This window comes from Bos indicus, chromosome 3, assembly GCF_029378745.1.
Source record: "Bos indicus isolate NIAB-ARS_2022 breed Sahiwal x Tharparkar chromosome 3, NIAB-ARS_B.indTharparkar_mat_pri_1.0, whole genome shotgun sequence".
Taxonomy (NCBI): Eukaryota; Metazoa; Chordata; class Mammalia; order Artiodactyla; family Bovidae; genus Bos; species Bos indicus.
The window spans coordinates 107,131,422-107,149,820 of record NC_091762.1 but is presented as its reverse complement, the minus strand read 5'-3'; the positions used below and the strand labels follow the sequence as shown (position 1 = coordinate 107,149,820).

The window sequence follows — 18,399 nt, the reverse complement described above, 5'->3', positions numbered from 1 at the left end:
TCTTCCCCCTGTGATGTTCTCTGATGTAGTTGTTAACTGGTATGTTCTCCACAGTGTGACTTGTTTTCTGTTCTTCGTTTTGTAAATTTGGACTCTATATTGGGTAAACTTGATGTGAGTCATCCCTGGGAGTGGAAGGTGTGTCTCCACTAATTTGGAGAATCTTTGATCTCATTTCAGTCCCTGGTTTGGCTGATCCAGTACAGTTTCTGAGTCCTGCAGGAGGTGTGTGTGTGCACGCTTGTTTGTTCCTTGCCTCTCCTTTCACAAAACGCGGTGGATCACTCCAGGGGATGCTGCTTTACATGTATGATCACCCTCTGCTAGCCTTGTCATCACCATCAGCCAAAAAATGCCTCTGTTAGGAGCCTCTGTGAATGTAGCACAGTATCTACCACTGAATAAGTGGAGTTCATAAACCCTCTATCTGCCCCCCAGGAATGGAAGTATACAGTGGATGTTACAAATGACAGACAATAAAGAAAGGATAAGCAGTTGAACACATAATAGATGGTTACTCCTTTTTTAGCTATCATTTTCCCAATAGAAATTCTCCCTAAAAAGAGACCTAGTCCAGAGGGAAAGGGGTTTGACAGAGTCAAGCTTATCTTCTGTTCCAAGCAGAGTGACAGGGAGCGGCTGTCTGTGGCCCTTTGGTGTCAGGCCGTTTCTCTCAGTGCCCTTTCCAGTCGTGCAGAACCTTATTTCCATGTTCCCTCTCCATACAGCCAGGTCAGGATCCTAACTGCGCCCCCTGCTCTCTGTGGCCTGTGGCTGGAGTGGTAGGCAGGAGACCATCTGGAACACTTGGGTTCCCTGTACAATTGTAACATGAGGAAATTCATCCCTGACCTTCTGCAGACACTAGAAATGAGCCATGGGGTTGCTGTTGGATTGGAAAGAAACTGGTCTGGCCTGGTCTGGGGCACCTCTGGGCATCGGAATGTAGGACCCATCCCAGCCTCTGTTGGTTAGTTTCCCAAAAGGAGAGCGGACCAGACTAGTTTAGGCGGGGTGCTTTGAGATCCTCACCTCTCCCAGAGGACTGATTCATTGTTTTTATTGTTGTCATTTTTAATTAGTATCATAACACTCTTCATGTAGTGCTGCCTTTATTAGAAGAATGGGTGTCTGTGAGGGGCTGGAATTTCCCTCCACCTGCCTGTGGGAGGGAAAGCTTTAGAGGGAGCATTAGATTCCCATCTCGCAGGCCTCCTCTCTTGCATCATCCTGTGGGCGGCTCCTGGGGTGAGGCAGTGGAGGCCCTGGCATGAACATGCCATTGAGAAGGGATAAGAGGCAGTAGCCGCTGTAGCTGTGGGCACAGGCGGTCTGTTAGTAAGTCTGGGTGGGCATGGGGGCACTGCCCTGGGGGAGAGGCAGCCTGCCGTCCCTGTTGCTGCTGTTGGCGGCTTCCCTCTGTCTTTGTCTAAAAGCAGAGCCACAGTCTCTGCCTTCTTTCCTCTCCCGCCTCCTCCTCTTGATCACATCTCACTTTCGGGCTTGTAAAGATGTGTAATGCCTTCAGCAGATAGGCTTGTGATAATATGGAAAGTTGAAGAAATAAAAGCTCCAGAGATTAGAAAGTTGAGTGAGGATTTGATTAGTGGTTTAAGTATAACAAGTGTTTTTCTTGCAACTCATCATAAACCAAAACTGCCTTGTAGCATTTCTTACGTTTTGTTGTTGTTGTTAGTTAACTTTTTGTATGTATTTGTTTGAACTTCTCAACCTAATTATGATCTTGTTCAGGGTGTAGGTTGTGTCAAATGAGATGGATGTGATGTATCAATACTTGAAAAAAGTGAACCACTTTGCAAATATTGGTAGTGGTTATATTTCTTTGTTCTTCCAACAACTTACAGTACCTGCAATGGGTTTTTCCATACGATTGTCCCACAGACATCTCAAACTTGATATGTCCAAATGGGCATCATTGTACCCCTCCCTGCTCCCAGACCTACTTCACTTCCTGGGTCCCCTGCTCAGCTGAATGTCTTCCTCACCCATCCAGGTGTCCAAGCCAGGAATCTGGCTTCATGCAGGTCTCCTCCCTCTCCTGCATCCTGCCCAGGCGACCAGGCTTTCAACAAGTCCCATGGATTCTGTCTCCTGTGACTCTCCACCGCTCATCTCCTCCAGTGCCACCGCTAATATATGAGTTCAGAGCCTTATCTCTTACCAGTACTGCTGTGATTGCTCTTTACTCCGACTTTGCTCTTACTTCAAACTCCTACCTGAAAAAACTTCCCAAAACTGTAAAACTGTTCACATCGGGTGGTATGTTAGTGTGGACGTTTTTTTTTTGTCTCTGTTTCGGGTGGTAAAAGAAAAAAAAGCTCTGAAAAACCATCCCTACATGTTTCTCAGAGGGTGCCTGTGCAGTTACACACAAGCTGTAGTGAAAAGCAAGAGTCAGAAAGACCAAAGGCCAAAGTCCTAGTTCTCCATGGCAGACCAACTAAAATCCACTTTTCTGCACCACTTTTTTCCCCCTGAGGGGGTGCACCATTCTTGGAGGTACTGCAGTATCAGGTCAGAGCTAGGAGTGGATGGAGCAATCTCGTATCCCAACTCCCTGCTCCAAAAATCCATTTAATATATTGTCCTTGGATAGAGGGCGTATCAGATATTAAACTGGTAAGTGTGGGCAATTTTAAAGGAGCTAATAAAGGCAGAAGATATTTGTTGCTGTTATTAGCAGCTTCCTCTTGTTTATGTATCTGTCTAAAGGCAGAGCGGAAGTTCCTGCATGTTTTTATTTATTAGCTCTTGTGTTCCTAGTGCCCAGAAGAGTGTCTGGTGTACGCTGTTGTTTAGTCACTTAGTTGTGTCCAACTCTTTGCAACCCCTAGGACCCCCGCCAGGCTCCTCTGTCCATGGGATTCTCCAGGCAAGAATACTGGAGTAGGTTGCCATTTTGCTTCTCCAGGGGATCTTCCTGACCCAGGGATCGAGCCTGCATCTCCTGTGTTGGCAGGCGGGTTCTTTACCATTGAGTAAGGTACTCAATAAATATTTGTCAAATGAATGAACTGGAAATGATCAGTTGAGCTCACTCTTGTTTCTTGGAAGGAAATGAAATGAGGAATGGAAAAGTGTTAGTAACTTGTCCAAGGTCATGTAACTAACTGGTGCCAGAGCCAGATCTCACCAGGCGAGTGGCGGTTTTTCTTTCTTTCTTTTTTTTTAATGAAACCATGCCTAAACACAGTTCCTTTATGTGATTTGGAACAGATGCACATTATCGGCTTGACTGTGTATCCCTGTGAGCAGGGGTGGGGAGAGGAAACTAATACATATTAAACCCTGAATGCTAGGTGCTTTATCTCATTTAATCGTCACAAGTAGCATCCTGTGACAGTCCAGTGATATTGGTGGATATTGCAGATGAGGAGGCCAAAGCTTAAGGAACCTGAGTAAGTTCCCTGAGGGTCACATGCTGGTAAGCAGCTGAACTAGGTTTTTGTACTCAGGCCTGGTGAACTCCACTGGGCAGGAGGCCCTCTTACCTTAAATTTTGATTTTGTAGTCTAAGTTGCTTTAAAGCAACTTAAGATTTTCAAGTCAGACTGCTCTTGAAAATGGTCTGATTTGATTTGCTCAAATAGAGTTGCAGTACTGTTTATTGCTGTTGTTCAGTCCTTATGCTGTGCTGACTCTTTGGGACCCCATGGACTACAGCACACCAGGTTCCCCAGTCCTTCGCCATCTCCCAGAGTTTGCTCAGATTCACGTCCAGTGAATTGGTGATGGTATTTACCCATCTCATTCTCTGCCACCCCCTTCTCCTTCTGTCCTCAATCTTTCATAGCATCAGGGTCTTCTCCAGTGAATTGGCTCTGTACATCAAGTGGCCAAAGTACTGGAGCTTCAGCATCAGTCTTTCCATTGAATATTCAGGATTGTTTCAGTTTAGTTCAGTTCAGTCGCTCAGTCACGTCTGACTCTGCAATCCCATGGCCTGCAGCACTCCAGGCTTCCCTGTCCATCAACCAACTCCTGGAGCTTGCTCAAACTCATGTCCATCCAGACGGTGATACCATCCAACCATCTCATCCTGTCATCCCCTTCTCCTCCTGCTTTCAATCTTTCCCAGCATCAGGGTCTTTTCCAGTGAGTCAGTTCTTCACATCAGGTGCCAAAGTACTGGAGTTTCAACTTCAGCATCAGTCCTTCCAATGAGTATTCAGAATTGTTTTCCATAAGCCAACCCCATGGAATAGAGGGAGGGATCGTGGTGACAGAGAGGGGTCTGTGGAGCTCTTGAGTCAAAAAACAATCCCATGCTCTGGGCAATGCTAGCCCGCCATTCAATTACCTCACACAGAACTGAATTTCGGACTTGTTTTCTAACCTAGGCACCCAGGACCACTATAGAAAGGCTCAGGCCAGTGCGGCACTTCTGAATGTGTTTGGTAGTGTTCATAAGCACAAAGAGCACAAACAAAGACAATACCTAAAAAATGTAGGCCAGGTAGAGCAGGAGAGAGGACTGCACCTGATTGAAGCTAGCTGTTTCTGTAGTAAGTAGGCAGACTGTAATTACCTGTGTTGCTCAGAGACCTAAACTGAGAGTGGGGGTGGGGAGAGGTCACACCCATTATCTTTGGAGAAATGATGGGAGTAAATAATCCTTAGTTTCCAGTTTACTCCAGGAGCTTTCACTCACCTTTCAGAGTCACATGTGGACTTTGAGGTGGTACCTTGTCACCCCAGATCATCCAAGCATAAGGTTAACATTGTTTTTGTTAGAAATCCCCTTAGGTTCCCCAGCCATTCATTTTGAACTCCCTATTAGCTTCCTCTCCGTAGCTTTGTGTAGCCTGCCTTAGAAAAGAGAGTGGGGCCCAGGAGGGGAGAGGAAGGAGCAGGGAAGGTGGCAGAGAAACAAAGACTTAATTAGGAGGTTCCTCTGTCTTTTGGGAGTTAAAGTCCTTTTCATTAGCTGATTGCCCAGCTGGGAATGGAGACCCAGGAGGAGGAAGAATTGTAATGGAAGCAGAATAGTTAGAGACTTGGTGATCCAGGGCTAGCAGCATCCACAGCACCTGGGAGCTGGTTAGAAATGCACAGTGTTAGGCTCCACCCCCACCTATAAATCAGTTTTTATTTTAGCGAGATTCCCAGGTGATTCCATGAAAAATTTGAACAGCACCAAGTTGGTAATAAAGCAGTTCAGTGTAAGGGATTTTGGAGTCTGATAGATCTGGGATTGAGACCTGGTTTGGCCATTGAATAGCTGTGTGACCTTGGATGAATTCTTTAACCTCTCTATGTCTCAGCTTCTTATCTGCAGAATAAGGGAACTCTCTACTTCAATGGGCTGCTGGGGAGAGTAAATGAAATACTGATTCTTTCTGCAGTTGATGGTGTCTTAGATTTAATGAAATTTAGTATTGTCTGTAACATATCAAATACTGAGCCTGGTACAGAGTAAAAAATAAATGTTATTGCTAATAACTGAATTAGGCAAATTTACAGGAACAAAGAGCCTATTTCTCGTTTCCCTCTCTATCAATGAGTGCATTTGTCTGCAGTTTAATAAAACTACAGTCAGTATATGTATCCTCTTTGATGTTTTACTTAGCATTATTTAATAATAGTTGGAGCAGAAGCAGTTAACAAATATAACACGTATTAATATTCCAGGCACAAAAATTTATGTGTGTCTTTATTCATTCAGTCCTTAGAGTAGTGATGTAAGACAGGATCTCCATTTTCAGGTAAGGAAACCAAACAGAGAGGTAAAGTGACTTGCCCAAATCACACAGTTGGTAAATTGCAGAGCCAAGGTTTGAACTGAGGTGGCACCCCACTCCAGTACTTTTGCCTAGAAAATCCCATGGACAGAGGAGCCTGGTGGGCTGCAGTCCATGGGGTTGCTAGAATCGGACACGACTGAGCGACTTCCCTTTCACTTTTCACTTTCATGCATTGGAGAAGGAAATGGCAACCCACTCCAGTGTTCTTGCCTGGAGAATCCTAGGGACGGGAAAGCCTGGTGGGCTGCCGTCTCTGGGGTCGCACAGAGTCGGACACGACTGAAGCGACTTAGCAGCAGCAGCAGCAGTTTCTAGCATCCGTGCTCTCTGTTTTCATGTATTGCTGTTGTCCTCAAATTTATGGGATGTAATGGAAATCAGGAGACGGGTTGGGTACCTAATTCTGATACTAACTAATTTGTGATTCTGGTCAAGTCAATTTACTTCTTTGGGCCAGTTTCCTTATGTAAAAATGGGAGAAATAGATGGGATTTATAAAGTCTCTTTATTAATTCACTCAACATACAGTGCTTGAAATTAATAAAAGATTGTTAATTGGTTCAAAAGTACTTGCTGAAGCAGGTTGGTTTAGTTAAAAACAAGGGGTTGGAATCTTGGCTCAGCCACTTTCTGGCTGTATGATGTTGGGTAACTTCCTTAACCTTTCTAAACATTTATTTCCTCACTAGTAATGGGGAGATAGTTCATACCATGCAGGGATTTATGAAATTTGAATAAGATGATGTGTATTAGCACCAAATATCCATGAGGCACACAGTGGATAATGTGCAAGAGTTTGCTTTCCTTCTTTCTTTACATCCGGGGATGGTTAAGGAAGCAGATTCAAAACCTAGTCCTGGATCACTAGGTTCAAAAGGAGTAAGAATCTATATTGGGCCTAGTGTCTTTTTCCCATAGTAGTATTTTCATTGTTGGGGAAAAAAAGTGTATAAATAGCCAGGTCCTGTCATTTTTAAGTAATCCACCTTTGATTTTAAATTAAAATTTGCTTAAAAAATATGTAGTTTATCAGCAGTTATTCTTGTTTAGTCACTAAGTCATGTCTGACTCTTGCGACCCCATGGACCGTAGCCCACCAGGCTCCTCTGTCCATGGTATTTCCTAGGCAAGAATACTAGAGTGAGCTGCCATTTCCTTCTCCGGGGGATCTTCCCCACCCAGGGATCTAACCCATATCTCCTGCATTGGCAGGTGGATTCTTTACCACTGAGCCACCAGGGAAGCCCCATTAAAGTAGGATAAATGCCAATTAAAAAAAAATGGTGTACTGCTTTCCCGGGGCTGCCATAGCTAAGTACCACAAACTGAATGGCTTAACGCATTATTGACCAGAGATGTATTAATACATCCTTTGTTACCCAAACATTATTGGCCAGAGATGTTTCAGTATTCACTTACATAACAAATTGCTGGCCACCGGCATTAGTTTTCTGCAAAAATTCCCCAGTCAATAATGTGTTAAACAACAAAAATTTACTGTCTTACAGTTCTGGAAGCTAGATATCGGAAATCAGGGTGTGTCCGCAGGATTGACTGCTTCGGAGGCCTGTGAGGGAGAATCTTCCAGGCCTTTTGCCCAGCTTCTAGCAGCCTCAGGCATTCCTTGGCTTGCAGGTGGCTTGTCTCTCTGTGCTTTTACACCATTCGTATGTGTCTGTCTTTTTATAAGAAAACCAGTCTTATATTGGGTTAGAGTTCACCCTGAGGATCTCATCTTAATTTAATCATTTGTAAAGCCCGTGTTTCCGAATAAAGTCACATTCACAGGTGCTGTGAGTTAGGACTTAAACATCTTTTGGGGGACACAATTCAAACAACAGTTTGTTTAGCTACTTCTAACCTGGAGAGAAGAATGTATGAAATTAACTTCTGCTTGTCTCTGAGAATTTATTACTAACATTTTTTTTTTAAACTTTATAAATGTGCATACATACACATCTCCTCCCTCTGGGACCTCCCTCCACCCCAGTCCACCTAATTCATCACAGAGCACTGAGCTGAGCTTCCTGTGCTTTATAGAAGGTTCCCACTAGCTAGCTATTTTATATATGGTAATGTGTATATATCAGTTTGAAAGAGTTTCAGAGTCACCTGATCATGCAGAGTTGATGTTTGTCTGCAGGTACCGGAACGGGTTCTGACTGAGGAGTCTCCCATGCTGTTTGGTTACTGCCCATCTTTGTGCCAGATAATGGTTTGAAATCCTCCTTTACCTCTCAAAGTCAATAGGAAGTTTTCATGCGAGCAGAGCAGTGATTTTCAGCCTTAAAAGTTTTTTCCCCGGCTTCTGAGGGCCACCTGCTCCCTGTGGCTCCCAGCCTCTTCCTCTATCTTGAAAGTCAGCCATGTTGAGTCTTTCACCGTCTTTCCGCCATCTTCCCTCTCTTCACTACGATTCTTTTGGTAGGGACCCAGGAAGAACCCAGGGTCACCCCCTGTCCTGCTAATTCTACATCTTGCTTTTGGCATCATTTAGGAAAGAGAGGGGAAATGGATCTGGTACATAGCATTGTAGGATATTTTTTTTTTTTTTTAATGAACTGAATGGATTAATAATAATAGCTCCCATTAGTTGAATTTTTACCATGTGCCAGGGACTGTGTTAAGCACTTTATATACACTAGCCCATTTAATTCTCATAACAACCTCATAAAATAGATATCATTATTACCATTTTACAGAGGAGAAAGTGTAGGCACTTGTAGCTCAGTTGGTAAAGAATCTGCCTGCAATGCAGGAGACCCAGGTTTGATTCCTGGGTTGGGAAGATCCCCTGGAGAAGGAAATGGCAGCCCATTTCAGTATTCTTGTCTGGAGAATCCCATGGACAGAGGAGCCTGGCAGGCTACAGTCCATGGGGTCGCAGGAGTTGGACGTGGCATACAGACTAAACCACCACCACAGAGGAGGAAAATGAAATTCAAGCCAGTGAAATAACTTGCCCAAGGTCACATCTAGAAATATAACTCTGTGGGGCAACAGAACTCCTGCTCTTAACCACCACATTATACTTTCCCTTCATTTCCTTGAATAGAACTGCTTGGCCCGAGCCTCCTCTTTTCTAAAAACTCCTACTTCTGACAGTACAGTGACTGAAGGGCCAGGAAAGTGACCTTTTACGCATTTTTTAGAGTTCTTATTGTTCGTGAGTGGGGAAGCGAGTGTGACTTGTGACCTCAGTTGGCACTTCTTACTTAGCGGTTTCAGTCTTGCCAAGGGGCCCTAGTCAGGTGTGGGACATTGTGAGTTACTTTAAAACAAAAAATACTGATCTAGAACTGAAGAGGAAAACACACAGGCTTCCTATGCTTATCTAACTCTCATTATGATTACAAAATTATACATGCTTATTGTAAACTTAAGCACTACAAATTAAAAGGTGAATGTTTTCAAGTCTTTCTCTCTCCAGTCTCACTGGTCAGGGTAAAGGGTCTTTTAAGTTTAGTTTGTATTCTTTCTGCTTTTTCCTTGCCAGGTTTACTGTTTGTTTGTTTGTTTGTTTTTTTAATTGAAGGATAGTTGAGTTATAGTGTTGTGTTAATTTCTGGTATACAAGTGATTTAGTTATTTATATATATACATACATGTCTATTCTTTTTTATATTGTTTTCCATTATGGTCTGTTGTAGGATATTGAATGTAGTTCCCTGTGCTACAGAATAGGACCTTGTTGTTTACCTGTTTTATGTATGGTAGTTTGTATCTGGGCTTCCCTGGTGGCTCAGATGGTAAAAAATCTGCCTGCAATGTGGGAAACCCAGGTTTGATCCCTGGGTTGGGAAGATCCCCTGGAGGAGGGCATGGCAACCCACTCTAGCGTTCTTGCCTGGAGAATCCCATGGGCAGAGGAGCCTAGCGGGCTACAGGCCATGGGGTCGCAAAGAGTTGGACACAGCTGAGCAACTAAGCACACACCCAGTTGGTATCTGCTAATCACAAACTCCTCATTTATCCCTCTCCCACTCTGCTTTCCCCTTTGGTAACCGTAAGTTTGTATTCTATGTCTGTGAGTCTGCTCCTGTTTAGTAAATAAGTTTATTTGTATCGTATTCTAGATTCCGCATTTAGGTAATATTGTATGGTATTTGTCTTTCTCTTTCTGACTTCACTTAGAATGATAATCTCTAGGTTAGTCCATGTTGCCACAATGACATGGTTTCATTCTCTTTTATTGCCAGGCTTACTCTGGGCTTCTGTGGTGGCTCAGTGGTAAAGGATCTGCCTACCAATGCAGGAGTTGTAAATTTGATCCCTGGGTGGGGAAGATCCCTGGGAGAAGGAAATGGCAACCCACTCCAGTATTCTTGCCTGGGAAATCCCATGCACAAAGGAGCCTGGTGGGTTACAGTCCATGGGGTGGCAAAAGAGTAGGACACGACTTAGCGACTAATCCAAAAAATTAAAAAAGCAAACTTACTTTGGAACTGCCCCTCTTCCTCCTTTACTTCTTCATGTGGGTCATATCTCGTCTTGTCTCAAAGCCTAATCTATTTTATTTATTTACTAAAGGTGACATTTACCTCTGTGCCCTCTAGAAAGCAGTCTTTCATTGGCAAGGGCTTTGTAGGAGAGAGAGGCTGTAGATTCTAAGTCAGTTTAGCATAAGGCCAAAATTTCTTAGTAGAAGACACAGTCTCTCCTCATTTTGGCTCTGTGCTGTGACTCTTGTTTTAGACCCTTTGCTGTCATCCTTTGCTCTACTCAGGCACCTCTGCATGTCGTTTACTCACACTCCAAATCATTTCTAGTTCATTTGTCTGGCTCGCATTTTTGCGTCTGTCTGCAGAGTCCTCCTAAATCTATTCTTTTGAAAAACTTACCCTTCCTTACTCATTCCCAATCTTATGTTCTTATTGATGACTTTTTGAGTTCTTTTGAGTGAGTGAATTAGCCACTCTCTTTTCTCTGCTTTAATATTCGATGCACACATATATTACTTATTTTTATCATAGCGTTTATTTTTAATGCAAATGTTTTAGTGTATTTTTGTTGTGTTTATTGAGTAAATAAAAACCCATTATGATTTTTGCTTTGTGTAGACAATATTCATGTATTTATGTGGATCATTTTTAAAGTCTTTATTGAATTTGTTACAGTGTTGCTTCTGTTTTATGTTTCGTTGTTTTGGGTGCCAGGCACATGGGATTGTACCTCCCTGACCAGGGATTGAACCCACACCCCTTGCATTGGAAGGCAAAGTCTTAACTCCTGAACTGCCAGCGAAGTCCCAAGACAATATTCATCTGGATTTACCAAATATTTATCATTTTTTAAAAGTTGCTTTTCCTTTCTCCTAGCATGTCCAGTCTTCCATTTGGGATAATTTTCCTTTTGCTTGAAAAAGTCCCTGTACTGATAGTCTGTAGTGTGGCCTGCTGGGTAATACAGCCTCTTTGTTTGTATTGCCTCTTTATTTTTGTTGCCATCTGTCCGGCTTACTCTGGGGCTTCGTTTGGTATTTAGGACTTGTGCCTCTGCTAGCGCCGTCCCCTTTTCTGTCAGGGCTGTCCCCATCTCTTGAAATCCTACCTGAGAGCCCAGCTTGAGTGCTCCCTTTTCCCAGTACCCCTTTGGAAACCACACTGACCTGTGCTAACTCAGTCGCCTTCTGAACTCATAGCATTAATTTCTATCACTCATTGGCCAGTTGACCATGTCATGCTGTATGTCATCACTTGTATTTTATCTTTTGGTATTTAGCTTCCCATGGATTTGCCCAATTAGATTGTGCTTCTGGAGCTCACAGATTATGATTCTTCCTTCTGTCATTTTGTCTGGCTCAGTGCCCTGCATTCAGCAGGTATTCATCAAATGTCAGTGTGATTGGATTTTCTTAGTACTTCACACTCTGTTAAAGATCAGGTGTTCAAAGCCGGAACCCCAGGGAGCATTCAACTGATGACATCATCTTGGCTGCCTATCACGAGGGGCGTGTGCTACTGAGGAGTGTCAGCAGACGAAACACTTGCACAGCAGGTTATGCTTCCTCCTCTAATGAATGGGATTCAGATTCCAGGTTGGGGAAAAGATAGTAAGTGTAGGAGGAGGGCTGATAAGGGGATGGAAGGGAGGTTGCTACATTATTAGATATGAGGGTATGACTTTATTAAACACATAACTAGAAGGATGGCGTAATGCAGAGAGAAACTCCTTGGAACCAGGAGGCGGATCAAGTAAACCAGCTTCTCTGGTACAAACCAGTTATTAATTGCCATTCATTTTCTTTGCCATAAACCTGTACCATGCAGCTACTTGCTTTCTCATTAGAATGAGTCTGGGGAAAAGGCTTAGTTTAGAATTAGGAAATCCAAGGGAGGTGCAGGATAGCCAGAGTGGTCTCAGGGGTGGGGATGTACCTTTCATTTGCTTTCCCAGCCGTAGACCTGAGCGGTTGCCAGGATATGCTTGAGTCTTCTTGTAGGGATTTCTACTAGAGTAGTAGGAAACCTTTTATTTCTACCCCTACTACTTCCTTTTTTGCCCATCTTTCTTCCTTCCTTCACAGATGCCCTCCTAGCACACACACACTAGATTGGTCATCAGACTCATCTCTGAGGCCCACATATGCAGTGGACACTGCTGCTAGGTGCCCAGGCCTCGAATGTGATCCGTCTAGTCTCCACTCCTCTGGCCTCCCCAAAGGATAGGAAGGTAGAGGAAAGGAAATCAGATCAGATCGGATCAGTCGTGTCTGACTCTTTGCGACCCCATGAATCGCAGCACACCAGGCCTCCCTGTCCATCACCAACTCCCGGAGTTCACTCAGACTCAGTCCATCGAGTCAGTGATGCCATCCAGCCATCTCATCCTCTGTCGTCCCCTTCTCCTCCTGCCCCCAATCCCTCCCAGCATCAGAGTCTTTTCCAATGAGTCAACTCTTCGCATGAGGTGGCCAAAGTACTGGAGTTTCAGCTTTAGCATCATTCCTTCCAAAGAAAGCCCAGGGCTGATCTCCTTCAGAATGGACTGGTTGGATCTCCTTGCAGTCCAAGGGACTCTCAAGAGTCTTCTCCAACACCACAGTTCAAAAGCATCAATTCTTCGGCACTCAGCCTTCTTCACAGTCCAACTCTCACATCCATACGTGACCACAGGAAAAACCATAGCCTTGACTAGACGGACCTTTGTTGGCAAAGTAATGTCTCTGCTTTTGAATATGCTATCTAGGTTGGTCATAACTTTCCTTCCAAGGAGTAAGCGTCTTTTAATTTCATGGCTGCAGTCACCATCTGCAGTGATTTTGGAGCCCAGAAAAATAAAGTCTGACACTGTTTCCAAACCCATCTATTTCCCATGAAGTGGTGGGACCGGATGCCATGATATTCGTTTTCTAAATGTTGAGCTTTAAGCCAACTTTTTGGCTTTTTCCACTTTCACTTTCATCAAGAGACTTTTTAGTTCCTCTTCACTTTCTGCCATAAGGGTGGTGTCATCTGCATATCTGAGGTTATTGATATTTCTCCCGGCAGTCTTGATTCCAGCTTGTGTTTCTTCCAGTCCAGCGTTTCTCATGATGTACTCTGCATAGAAGTTAAATAAGCAGGGTGACAATATACAGCCTTGACGTACTCCTTTTCCTATTTGGAACCAGCCTGTTGTTCCATGTCCAGTTCTAACTGTTGCTTCCTGACCTGAATACAAATTTATCAAGAGGCAGATCAGGTGGTCTGGTATTCCTATCTCTTTCAGAATTTTCCACAGTTTCGTGTGATCCACACAGTCAAAGGCTTTGGTATAGTCAATAAAGCAGAAATAGATAGTTTTCTGGAACTCTCTTGCTTTTTCCATGATCCAGCGGATGTTGGCAATTTGATCTCTGGTTCCTCTGCCTTTTCTAAAACCAGCTTGAACATCTGGAAGTTCACGGTTCACATATTGCTGAAGCCTGGCTTGGAGAATTTTGAGCATTACTTTACTAGCGTGTGAAATGAGTGCAGTTGTGCGGTAGTTTGAGCATTCTTTGGCATTGCCTTTCTTTGGGATTGGAATGAAAACTGACCTTTTCCAGTCCTGTGGCCACTGCTGAGTTCTCCAAATTTGCTGGCATATTGAGTGCAGCACTTTCACAGCATCATCTTTCAGGATTTGGAATAGCTCAACTGAAATTCCATCACCTCCACTAGCTTTGTTCGTAGTGATGCTTTCTAAGGCCCACTTGATTTCACATTCCAGGATGTCTGTCTCTAGGTCAGTGATCACACCATCGTGATTATCTGGGTCATGAAGATCTTTTTTGTACAGTTCTTCTGTGTATTCTTGCCATCTCTTCTTAATATCTTCTGCTTCTGTTAGGTCCATACCATTTCTGTCCTTTATCGAGCTCCTCTTTTCATGAAATGTTCCTTTGGTATCTCTGATTTTCTTGAAGTGTGATAGTTTAAACCCTTCTGTAATGTAGAGGGCAGAATGTTTTGATTACTTGATTTAGGCACGTTGGGGTCTCCTAATAGGAGAATCTATTGTTTTGCTGATAGAAAGCGTTACTTCATTCTTCTTTTTTTTGTGAGTAATATGGACCTAGAAAAAGTCTTGTGCTGAGGGTTTGGTAGCTGCCCTGAGAGGGAAAAGGTCACTCTCGGACTTGATTTTATTTCCATCAGTGGTTTGTCGTTTTCAGAAGATGAAAATTAATGGTGCTTTGAACAGAGTATAGAGTATAAATATAGCTAAGACCCTAATACATTTAAAATGATGGGGCTTTGGTTTTAAAAACACATTTTTAAAGTACATTGTTTTAGGCTAGATGTCTTGCTACTGTTTGTGGACTGATTTAGCTGCAGACTAATCTGGAGGGGATAACAATACTAAATGACTTTTTTTTTTTTTAAGACTATAATTGCTTTACAATGTTGTGTCAGTTTCTGCTGTACAACAGAATGAATCAGCTTTATGTATACATATATCCCCTCTAAATGACTTTTAAATCATCAAACATTGTGATGTTAACTGTGACTGTTTCGGTGGGGAGAGTTTTTGTCCACAGGAGTAGTGTGGGTTTCCTTTCTCTCCCTTCGGGTAAAGTCTCCTGCGTGTCCCATTCTCTGGCTGTGGGAGTGATGGACAGTGGGGAAGAGTTAGTACACTCATTTCATTGTTCAGGTGGTTTCCTGGGTGCGGTTCTGCAGGGCTTCCTCTGAGAGCTGACTCAAGAATTCTCTCCCATTGTGGTAATGTTCTTGTTTTTACATGCCATACCAGTTTGCAGCCTTGGCGTTTGGGGGAGCACCATTTGGAGGTGTCAAGTCGGGAATGAGGAAAGTAAAAATATTTTCAGAGGTTCCTTGAGAGAAAGCTTCCTTTCACTGGACATACCAGTTCTCCCTAGATGCTGTGGCGCGAGAACTGAAGCATCCTAAGCATATATTCTTCCTTTTTGATGTCACTGATTCCTCTGAATAACAGTTACATGTTTGTCTTTCTGTGTCCAATGAGACTGTGCATCCTGAGAACTGAGACAGCATCTCATCCATCTTTTAGTCCTCAAAGTTTAGCACAGCGCCCAGCTCGAAGTCAGTGTTTATAAATGTATGTTAGGTTGAATAATGGAGAGAAGCTTTAAATGCACTGCATGCCAGCAGACATGCCTGGCATGTTGAGTTGGGAAACATTAGTAGAAAATGGAGATAGGAGAGAGCGAGATAAAGGAGTTTTTGTGGATAGGATACAGGGAATTTTCGTTGCCTAAGAATTACTTGAGAAGCAGTTGTTTTGCAGTCTTCCTTCATGTGAGAAAGCATTTAAAAGTTGAATGTTAGTTCCATCTGACTAGCTAATGACCTTGGATAAGGCTTCTAATCACTGACCTTCTTTGTGGCAGGGACTAAAGATACATGCTTGTCCCTCTCAAATGGAAAAGGGGGGGTGTCAGGGTTAGATTGTGGGTGGGAAAGAAGGCATTGAGACCCTGCTAAGCAGCATTGTGGAAACATAAAGCTGTTATAATAATGGTGCTGTTGGCAAACAAGAAGTCTCAGCCTCTTCTCTGGTTTGTGTCCCACACTCAGCCACAACCTCAGATTGGGTGGATGCAGACTTTAAATATCGGGGTCACCTGTACCTAAAATGTCCCTTGTGGTTTCTCTGAGTATTGTGCGAACATTCCTTTTTGGCTCTTTCCTACATGAGGAAAAAGGAGGAAGTTTGTGGAGTTGTGCTTTTGGTTGGCATTAGGGCAGTGATCCCTAGCCTTTTTGGCACCAGGTACCAATTTTGTGGAAGACAATTTTTCCACATAACCAGGGGTGGGGGGATGGTTTTAGGATGATTCAAGTACGTTACATTTGTTGTGTGCGTTATTTCTAATCTTAGGCCGCTGCTGATCTGACAGGTCTGAGTCCCAGAGGTTGGGGACCCCTGCATTAGGGCATAAGGGGCTTTCATTTTCCCCTTTTATCTGGTAACTATCTAAACTAGTAAAGAGCTGTAAGAAAACAGCCCTGGCTTGGAAGTTCTCTCAGTAGTGACTGAAGCCTGAGAAGAACTCGGCTTTCATAACTCCTGCGTTGAAGAAGGGGACAGTCATTTCCCTGACATGGCTGGGATTCTGGTCAGCTGATTTCCTGTCTCTCTAGGGATGTGATTCCTCCCCCTTCCTTTGGGAAGAAATGGATATTTTTTCATTTCCTGTTCGATCGCGTATTTTCTGAGTACCGGGAGACACTTGCTGGCTATAAATCGGTTGGGTCATGGGGAAGGAAGCTGCTTTTGTTTTCAGCAGAACAGCTTCCATTTGAGAGATGGACATGTACAGGAACCCCAGCTTCCTTGTGCCCCTGGGAGAGACATGGGACCTAGAGGGATTGTTTTGAAACCCTTCCTGGGCTGTGTCTGCTCGACCTGTGGTAGTAGCGCCCCTTCGCCCCCTGAAGGCGAGAAAAGCTTGGTCCCTCACGGGGCCTGCGTGCTGTGACCCCACTCTGGCCGTGTCCTCTGGCCAGCCCTTTCGGTGCCTGAACGCTGCCCGGGAGCAACTGTTAGTCCCTGGTGGAAGTGACACCATTCTTGGAATGGAACCTGGCAGGATGCCCCCCTGAGCCCTGATGGAGTGACACAGGCTGGGACTGCAATCGGGCTGTCCAGATTTCCTGCCCTCACGAACAAGCCCCGCAGCTTCCTCTTGGGTGGCGCAGGGGCTCGCTGTCAGCGAGCAGGGCTGCCTGTGGGCCCGCGCAGCGGTTTCCGAACCTGCCTGTGCAGACCGGCCTGCTCCTCGTGGGTCTGGAGCGAGAGCAGAAGACAGAAAAGGGAGGAGCGGGGAGGAAGTTGTGAGCCCCTTCGCTTCTTGAGGACTTTTTCTTAGCGTTTGGGGTAACCTGGAGTTTAATTTTGTGACACGCTAACTTTTGCGTTTTTTTTTTTTTTTCCTTGACCTTGGAGAAGTCCTTAAAAGTTCTTACAAAATAAAACATTGCTTGATAGGTTACAAGGAATGTAATTTTTGAGTTTTGTGTGTAACACAGCTGTTCCTAGTTCGGCAGGGTTTATATGACCAGGTAATTGGTGTGTTTCAGGTTCCTGAAGGTCATCAGAGGAAGAACAGCCTTAGAAGTGGAATTAGTGTGCCTGCCTTGACTTGAACTCTTAACTTTGAATTCTTCCTTTACCTCTGTGCCTTCTTGCTCCAGGGGCTTTCTGGTTTGTGGTATTTTATAGTATCAGATAAATCTCCCCTCTAGGGTGAAGAGCAGCATTTTACAGTGGAAAGGGTGTAAACGTTGAAATCCTGGTTCTGGTACTTATAAGCTCTGTGACCTTGGCGAGTCACTTAACCGATACGTGTGATTTTCCTAAGTCCTCATGTATCTTGTACTGTTTCTGTAAAGGTTAAAAGAATTAATATATAGAAAGCATGCTGCTTGATGCATAGTGGGTATGTAATTGTAGTTTCTTTTTATTAATAAGAGTCTTGTAAAATGTGATTTATAATGTAAAATATGCATAAAAGTTACCATTTTAACCATTTTATGCGTACAGTTCAGTGGTGTTAAGTACAGTCACACTGCTGTGTTACCATTACCACTGTCCATCTCCAGAACTTCTCAAACTTATATTTCATACCCATTAAACAGTAATTCACATTCTCCCCTCCCCAGCTCCTGGCAGCTACCATTCTGTTTTCTGTCTCTGTTAAGTTTGACTGTTCTAGGTACTTCATGTAAGTAGACTCCTACAAGATCTATACTTTTGCGATTGGCTTATTTCACTTAGTATAATGTCTTTAAAGTTTATCCATATTGTAGTATGTGTCTTAATTTTATTCCTTTTTAAGGCTGAATAGTATTTCTTTGTATGTACCACATTTTGTTTATTCATTCTTCCATTGATGGACACTTAGGTTGCTAAAATATGATTAGTTTCAGTAGCAGTATTGTTCAGTTGATTCCTTATCTAGAGCTCTCAAAGCTGGGAGGAAGAGGATGAAGTGAGGGACAAGACCATTGTGTGTCGACTTCATCTCTCTGGGTTTTGGTTGCAGGACCTGTTTTGATAGGAGTCTAGCAAATGATGGCGCCCATTCTGATGGGAGTCCATATAGAGGGTCCAGGCCTGGCAGAACTCTAGTGGGGAAAAGTGTTGCTTCTTAGCCCAGGCAAGGATTAGACCCTTCTCCAGG

At 43.7% G+C, this 18,399-nt stretch overlaps 1 protein-coding gene and 1 non-coding gene across 7 annotated transcripts in view; one reads left to right on the top strand and one right to left on the bottom strand.

Moving 5' to 3' along the window:
* Positions 1–18,399, top strand: part of MACF1 (microtubule actin crosslinking factor 1) — a 340,946-nt gene that overhangs the window by 29,726 nt on the left and 292,821 nt on the right. The gene's annotated exons all lie outside the window — the stretch shown is intronic.
* On the bottom strand, positions 2,499–2,685 carry LOC139182427 (U2 spliceosomal RNA). Its single transcript, XR_011566088.1, has one exon. It is a non-coding gene; the product is annotated as a U2 spliceosomal RNA (small nuclear RNA).